The 8652-nt window shown below is 44.8% G+C and overlaps 1 protein-coding gene across 1 annotated transcript in view; it reads left to right on the forward strand.

The window, feature by feature from the left end:
* The first annotated feature begins 726 nt into the window (after nt 1-726).
* Nucleotides 727-8652, forward strand: part of LOC105992825 (NACHT, LRR and PYD domains-containing protein 3-like) — a 55057-nt gene continuing 47131 nt past the window's right edge. The window contains exon 1 of the mRNA XM_013025908.1: nt 727-788. The gene's annotated coding sequence lies outside the window, so the exon portion shown is untranslated. The remainder of the gene's footprint in view (nt 789-8652) is intronic.

Raw genomic sequence — 8652 nt, forward strand, 5'->3', positions numbered from 1 at the left:
CCAGGTGCCTGTGTCTCATGCCTGTAACCATAGCTTCTCAGGAGCCTGAGATCTGAGGCTGTAAGTTCGAAGCCTGCCTGGGCAGAAAAGTCCTTAAATGTCTGATCTCTAAGTACTAAAAAGGCCACAAGCGGCACTATGGCTTAAGTGGTAGAGCACCAGCTTCAGGTATAGCGCCCCAGTGCTTGCGTTCAAGCCCCAGGGAGATGTACACACAAATGCACGTACACGCGCACATCAATGTGGAGCCAGCAGACCATCAACCATCGGGTGCTTTCTAATGAGAAGGGCTGTCATAGATGGATTACGTGGTTGAAGGTATGCCTAACACCAGACTAAGCACTCGAGTTGGGGTGATTCTTGTAATGTGTCCAGTAAATGTATTAAAGAATTTTACTGTTTCCATAGCACACCAGTAATTCTTGAGTCCTCTGCTCAGACCAGCAGATTCCTATTAAGTCAGCTTAGCAGGGAAGGGTCTTAATCATAGTTGCCTCTCCCACAGGGTCTAGTTTAGGAAAGCTTGATGCTACTGCAGTAGAGTGGGCGAGATTTTTTTTTTTAAGCTACATTAGCAACATTTTATGAAAATTTTGGCGGGCGCGAGTAGCTTTCCTCCCTTTTCTCCTCCCACTCCCCAGTGACCCCCCCTTTTTTTCCCGGTCCCTCCCTCTGGGCCGCCTCCTTTCTAAGTCATTTCCCCTTCCCCGCCCCATAGACCTTTGCTCTCTAGTGGAATCTCTTTCCTGCCGGCAACGAGTGAAGAGCGTTCTGGCTTTGGGAATCAGGTGAGAAATGCCTCCCGGATTCGGAGGAACCATAAAGAGAGGAAGTTCCCCAGGGTCAAGCTGCAAGAGTCCTTGCCAGGTGTTGGCTATAATAGGCAAGTGAGGGAGGTGCCGTGCTATCACCCGCTTGCTTTAAGTATTTATTTATTTATGTATTTATTTATTTTTCTGGGACGCGATCATACTGGCGGCCGGGGCAGCGTGTACTCAGCTTCCGGAGCTGCCGTGAGTTCGCGAAGCTAGTGGGGAAAGAGGGGGGGAGGCTCGGCGTCACGAGGAGGGACGTCGCTGCCCTTGGAACTGGAGGGCGGGGCGGGCCGGCGCCAAAGCCAGCCATTGCAAGGGGGGACGGTGAGGGGGAGGCAGTATTGGGTTCTAAGGATGCCTGCAGAACGTCGTGTGCAAGCTCGCTGATTCGTGCAGTGAGGGAATGAATGTGTGTGTGGACCGGTGTAGCGAGGAGGCGCGAGTGTGGGGGAAGGGAGAGTCGCAGGTTCGGGGACTTTTTCCGCAGGTGCCTCAGTATGGGGGCGTGCACGTGGTGGCCGGGGCGGACACGATCGCGAAGGTGTGGCCGTGTTTCCACATGGAACTGCGTGAGGAAATTAAATTGCGTGTGCGTGGGGTGCGTGCGTTGCGTGCGCCGCGGGGGGTCAGTACGTGTGGGGTGCTGCGTGCGTGGGGGCGGGAGGGGAGAACGGCTGGGAAGGCTGACCTGCCAGGGGAGCTGACACAGACTGCGTGCGCGCGCAGCCTAGGTAAAGTAGTCGAGCAGCTCTTGCTTGCTGATCGAGCTCAAAGTTAACAATTTTCACCTCGTTTTCTTTCAGGTGGGCAAGAGTGTGCACATGGAGCCCTTGTAAATCTGAGGAGAACTATAGACTTTCTTCCACCCAAAAGCCACTCCTTTTTTTACATGGAGATAGACAATTCGTGGACATGCGGATGGCCACTTGTGGACCCCAAATTATTATTTTAAAGCGGGGGAGCAAACCCAAATAGGTTACTTTCTTTACTGTTCTGTTAATGTGACTTAGAAATGAAAAGGAAATAGAAACGTTTAAGTGTTTCTTTTTATTCATTTGGAGGATACTGAGTTTGAACTCAGGGTCTGAGGTTAGGCTGGCACCATACCACCATCAACATCGCGGACACTTTTTCTATTTATTTTAACTATTTACACTGGTGCATGCATCAGCTGTGTTCTGCCTAATGTTGGTTTCCAATCATTGCTTCCATCACAAGGTGTGTGCGCCACGATATCCAGCGTCTCTTAGACTCTTCTGCCTACATTGATTTGGAACTACGATCTGCTAACTGCAGCCTCTCTTGTTTGTGTAGACTGACAGGCACATCCTACTGTGCCCAGCCATAGCTTAAGAAACAGTCCCGAGAACTTTTCTACCCAGGCCAGCCCAGCGCCAAGATCGCCTGTTCTCAGCCTCCCAAGTAGCTACAATTACAGGCAGTTGGCTCTCTAATCTTTGTGTTCCGATCTTGGGTCTTGTATGGCTTCCTGTTCTGGTGTTCTGCTCTGGTGGGAAGTGGTGTGTTCCAAGAGAGAGGAATTAGACACAAAATTACCTCCGAGATAAGATTGCAGAAGGATGGCTTTCAGGATTTCACCGGATTACAAGATATGTACTACTCTTCTTGAGCTGGCCTTGGGATATCACTAGCTTCAAGCCTCACTGGTCAGCTGCTTGCGAAGTAAGGTCGGACCACATATTTAGAGTGTTCCCTTTTGTTATACCCTCCATTTTCTCCATGGGTAGCAAGGATTTGGGGTTAATGAATGTAAAGTTGGAGCTAAGACCAGTAAGTCTCAGTTTCAGTCCATTTTTTTTTGTCAGTCGTGGGGTTTGAACTCTGGGCCTGGGCGCTGTCCCTCAGCTCTGCAGCTCAAAGCGAGCGCTCTACCACTTGAGCTACAGTGCCACTTCCGGTTTTCTGGAGTCTCACAGTCTCTCCTGCCCGGGCTAGCTTTGAACCGTGATCCTCAGATCTCAGCCTCCTGAGTAGCTAGGATTACAGGCGTGAGCCACCAGTGCCCGGCTTAGTCCATTTTTTTTTATTGAGTAACTATATAAACTTAAGCAGCTGTCTTAATCTTTGTGTGCCTAACTTTGCTTATTTATAAAAATAGGATGTCAGAGGATGGTGCCCTGCTGGCTCATACCTGTAATCCTAGCTACTTAAGATGCTGAGATCTGAGGATTATTCTTCAAAGCCAGCCCAGACAGGGAAAAGGTCCGTGAGACCCTTATCTCCAATTAAGCACCAAAAAAGCCAGAAGTAAATCTATGGCAAAAGTGATAGAGTACTGCCCTTAAGCAAAAGAAGCTCAGAGACAGTGTCAAGGCCCTGAGCTCAAGTACCAGGATTGGCACAAGGAAATAGGATAACAACTAGGCACGTATACTCTTACTCTGGCAGCTGAGACCTAAGGATCATGATTGAAAGCCAGCTTGGACAGAAATTCAAGATACCCTTAACTCTAGTTAATCAGAAAAAAAGCTGGAATTGGAGGCATAGATCTGGTGGTAGAGTAGCAACCTTGAGCAGAAAAGCAAGAGTGTGAAGCCCTGAATTCAAGCCCCAGTACAAATACCAAATAATGAAATAAATAAATTTTTGGAAGTGCAAGTAAGACTAAAATTCCTAGAAAATGGAAAGCCTTTAATGAACTGCATCTTTTTTTTTTTTTTGGGTCCAGTCGTGGGATCTGAACTCTGGGCTTGGGCGCTGTCCCTCAGCTCTTCAGCTCAAGGCTAGCGCTCTACCACTTGAACCACAGCACCACTTCTGGCTTTTTTTCTTTTTGCTTATGTGGTACTGGGGAATCGAACCCAGGGCCTCAGGCATGCAAAGCAAGCACTCTAACACTGAGCCACCTTCCTAGCCCCAGTGAGCTGCATCTTACATAGAAATATATGTGGGGGCTGGGAAGGTGGCTCAGTGGTAGAGTGCTTGCCTCGCATGCACGAGGTCCTGGGTTTGATTCCTCAGCACCACATAAGCAGAAAAAAGCTGGAAATGGGGCTGTGGCTCAAGTGGTAGAGCACTAGCCTTGAGCTGAAGGGCTGAGGGACAGCCTAGGCCCAGAGTTCAAGCCCCATGACCAAAAAGAAAAAGAAAAAAAATATGTGTACTGTGGGTTCTTAGTTTCTTAAGAGAATTGGTCCAACCTTACTATACATACAAAATGCCTTAGAGGGCATAAAAAATCCTTGGACGTCCAAGTCTCTAAAAAATTTGTCTTTAGTTGGTCAGAGGAGTTTCGTGTGTGTGTGTGTGTGTGTGTGTGTGTGCGCGCGCGTGTGCGCGCTGTTCCTGATATTGATGAGAGTCTTGCTGATTTTCCTGTCCAGGCTGGCTTTGAACAGAAATCCTCAGATCTCAGCTTCCTGAGTAGCTAGAATTAAAGATGTGAGCCACTGGTACCTGGCTAAAAAGGAGGGGTTTCAACATGCCAATTTATGTATGCAATGTATCTTTTTTTTTTTTATCGGTTATGGGGCTTGAACTCTGGGCCTGGGCACTGTCCTTGCACTCTTCAGCTTATGAATGACGATTGCTCTACCCCTTGAGCTACAGCACCACTTCCGGTTTTCTAGTGGTTTATTGGAGATAAGAGTCTCACAGACTTTCCTGCCTGGGCTGGCTGGCTTTGAACCGTGATCCTCAGATCTCAGCCTCCTGAGTAGCTAGGATTACAGGTGTGAGCCACAGTTGCCCAGCTCATCTTTTTTTTTCTCTGGTGCTGGTACTGGGACTTGAACTCAGGGACTTGGCCCTGAGTTCTTCAGCTTTTTCTCAAGATTGGCACTATACCGCTTCAGCTACAGCTCCACTTCTGGCTTTTTGTTGGTTAATTGCAGAAGAGTCTCAATGACTTCTGCCTGGGCTAGCATTGAAGTGCACTTCTCATATCTCAGCTTCCTGAGTGGGTAGGATTACGTGCTTGAGCCCCCGGTGCCTGGCCTGTGCAATGCATCTTAATCAGTGTTACTCCTGATTTTCTCTTCCGATCAGCTCTGTCTATAATAGAATATACCCTAAATATAACCTATGTACATCATTCTGTGTTATTGTACCTGAGACAAGGTAAATGCTATGCAAATAGTTGTTATCCTGTGTTGTTTAGGAAATAATAGCCAGGAAAAGACCTGTTTGGTATAGAACAGTTTTGTTTTTATTCCAGTCTTGGGGCCTGAACTCTGGGCCTGGGCACTGTCCCTCAGCTCTTCAGCTCAGGGCTAGTGCTCTAGTGCTTGAGCCACAGCACCACATAGGCCTTTTCTGCTTATGTGGTGCTGAGGAATCGAACCCAGGGCCTCATGCATGCAAGGCAAGGACTCTACCACTGAGCCACAGTGCCACTTCCAACTTTTTCTGTTTATGTAGTACTCAGGGCTTCAGAAGCATTTGAGGTGAGCACTCTACCACTGAGCTACATTCCTAGCCAGTAAAGTTATTTTTTTAATTTGTGTGTCTGTGTGTGTGCACTTGCATATGTTCACGTGTTCCAGTCCCGAGGTTGTACTCAGGGCCTGGGCACTGTCCCTGACCTTTTGTGAACAAGGTTAGCTAGCGTTCTACCACTTGAACCACAGATTGAGGTTAACTGGACTTTTCTGCCTGGGATGGGGTGTAGCTTTGAACCATAGATAGAATTACAGGTGTGAGGCACTGACACCCATTTTAAGACTATTTTTCATCCTTGATTAGTTGAATGTATAAAAGTTGAATCCACTGATAAAAAGTATGGACTGTGAAAATATGCATGCACAGATATAAAAGATGTATATGTGTTTACTTCTAAAGAAGTGAAAGTAAAAATTTTCATCTAGCAGAAAACACTAAGCTGATTTCTTTTTTTATTTTTCTAGGCACACTTATTTATCCTCAGCTAGAGTCCACAGAGTTGGTCCTAAAAAGTCCCTGAAGTATGGTTTTCTTTTGAATTATTTGCCATGTTAAGATCTCCCCTAGATTGCTGCTTTGATCTTTCAGCCTTCACAATTGCCTACCTTCCTCTCCTTCACTACCCAGTGGCACCTTTCTCCACTGCTGTTTGTATGTGACCTTGAACAACTTACTTTGCTTCCTTAAGAATCCTTTTTCTACCTGAATGTAGTGTCACATGCCTGAAATCCCAGCAATTATGAGGTGGAGGCAAGAGGATTGAGCTAAGTCTATACAACAAGAGGCTTTATCAAAATAAACAAAAGAAATGGCAAGTCCAGTGATTATACTAACTAAAGAGAGTTTTAAGTGATTCACCTTGCTAGTGATTCACCTGCTTGCTACACTGTGGCAGGTTTTTGGGTAGTGGAGCCTTTAGGAGATGGAGTCTAGTAGATCATTGGTAATAAACTGGAGAATGGGAAACAGGATCGCAAGAGTGATAAAAGCATTGTAATAAAAAATACACTTATTTAGGAAGTGCCAGACTTGGGGCTTGAACTCAAGGCCTGGGTGCTGTCTCTTACCGTTTTTGCTTTAGGCTAGTACTCTACCACTTGATCCACAGTTCCACTTCTGGCTTTTTTGGTGCTTTTTGATGCATAATTGGAGATAAGAGTCTTACTGACTTTCTTGCCTGGGCTGACTTCAATCTGCCATCCCCAGATCTCAGCCTTCTGAATAGTAGCTAGGATTACAGGTGTGAGTCACCAGTGCCTGTCTCCACAGTTTTAATTGTGTCAAATGTTTGATATTTAGCATTATAAGACTCGTATTCCAATTATTTGTTACTCTTGCATGTTTATTATTTTATAGAGAACTTATAAATAAGATTAGCATGCTCCTTGTGGAATCTTACTGACAGTTTGTTGACATTGATTTGCACTTACAAGTTTAATTGGGCATCTTTATATTGATGAGTCTTCATGAATTACCAGTGTGGATCTATTTAGGCAAAATATTAAGGTTTTCAGTAATAATCCATACTTTTTTCTATAATTGTCTTGAACATGTATTATTTGTTTTGTTTCTAACTTGTATGTATGTGTGTATGCATGCACACGTGTGTGTGCTAGTCCTAGGGCTTTAACTCAGGGCCTGAGTATTGTCCCTGAGCTTTTTTTGGTCAAGGCTAGCACTCTGCCACTTGAGCCATAGCTCCAGTTTTGTCTTTTTGGTGGTTAATTGGTGATAGACTTTCCTACCGAGGCTGGCTTCAAAACATGAGCTTCAGATCTCAGACTCTTGAGTAGCTAGGATTACAGGTGTGAACCACTGGTGCCTGGCTTCTAGATAGTTTTTTGTGCGTATTTATACTTTTTATTACTGTTATGATTTTTAAACATTTATGATTGTTAAAGATTTAGAAAAAGCTGTTAGAGCTGAGCATTGGTGGCTCACACTTATAATCTAGCTACTCAGGAGGCTGAAATCTGAGGATCATGCTTTGAAGGCAGCCTAGGCAGAAAAGTCCATTAAGCAGCCAAAGAAACTAGAAATAAAGCTGTGGCTTAGTTGGTAGAGAGCTGTCCTTGAGCAGAAAAAGCCAAGGAATAACACCCAGGCCGTTCCAGGACCATCACACAAAAACACTTGTTTTTTTGTATGAAAATTTGTATAAAAATTTTACTATATTTTCTTTTTTAGTAGTTTGATCATTGATTCTATTGAATTTTCCAGGTTAAAAAATAGGTTGTGGGAAACTAATTGACTATTTTGTCTCTTTGTTTTTAGCTTGTGTCTTTCTTGTCTTAATAATTTGGCTAGAACTTGGAGTGTAAATTTGAATAGTAGCAATGATGTTAGAATACTTCCTCCCTTTAGTGGGAATGCTTCTGAGATGTTATGATTATATATTATGTTTACTGTAGGTTTCTGGTACATGGGGAATTTTTATTAAGTGAATTTTCTTTAATGCCTATTTATTTGTGACTTTTTTGTGCTACTACTGGGGCTTGAACTCAGGGCAACATAATTTGACTTTTTTGTTCATGGCTGGTGCTTTACCCCTTTAAGTCATGTCTTTTTACATTCTACTGGTTATTTGAAGATGGAGTGCCTGGCCTGGCTTTGAATGCCAATCCTTCAGAACTATTCTTGGCTATTTTTTTTTGGGTCAGTCATGGACCTTGAACTCTGAGCCTGGAAGCTCAACTCTTCAGCTCAAGGCTAGTGCTCTACCACTTGAGCCACAGCGCCACTTCCAGCTTTTTCTGCTTATGTGGTGCTGAGGAATTGAACCTAGGGCCTCATTCATGCAAGGCAAACACTCTAACACTAAGCCACCTTCCCAGCCCCATTATTTATATTTTTGTTATACACCTGATATACAGAAGGGTTAGTTTCATAAGTCAGATAATGAATACATTTCTTTTTGGACAATGCCACCCCTTCCTTTGCACTCTCTCTCTGTTCTTCCCTTTATTCTTGGCTTTTGAGAAGATTCAAATGAATCAGGCAGCAGTGGATCATGCCTATAACTACTCTGGAGGCTAAGATCTGAGGATCATGGTTTAAAGCCAGCCCAGGCAGGGAAGTCCATGAGACTCATCCCCAGTTAATCATCAAAAAGCTAGAAGTAGAGCTGTGGACTCATCTCCAATTAACCATCAAAAAGCTAGAAGTAGAACTGTGGCTAAAGTGGTAGAGCAGGAGCCTTGAGCAAAAAAATCACAGGGAAAGTGCCCATGCCCTGAGTTAAACCCCAGGACTAGCACACACAAAGCCAAGAACAGGTATAAAACTACCTTAAAAAATTTTTTTTTTGGTTGGCTGTGGGGCTTGAACTCTGGGCCTGGGCGCTGTCCCTCAGCTCTTCAACTCAAGGCGAGCGCTCTACCACTTGAGCTACAACGCCACTTCCAGTTTTCTGGTGGTTTATTGGAGATAGGAGTCT

This window comes from Dipodomys ordii, unplaced genomic scaffold, assembly GCF_000151885.1.
Source record: "Dipodomys ordii isolate 6190 unplaced genomic scaffold, Dord_2.0 Scaffold88, whole genome shotgun sequence".
Classification (NCBI taxonomy): domain Eukaryota; kingdom Metazoa; phylum Chordata; class Mammalia; order Rodentia; family Heteromyidae; genus Dipodomys; species Dipodomys ordii.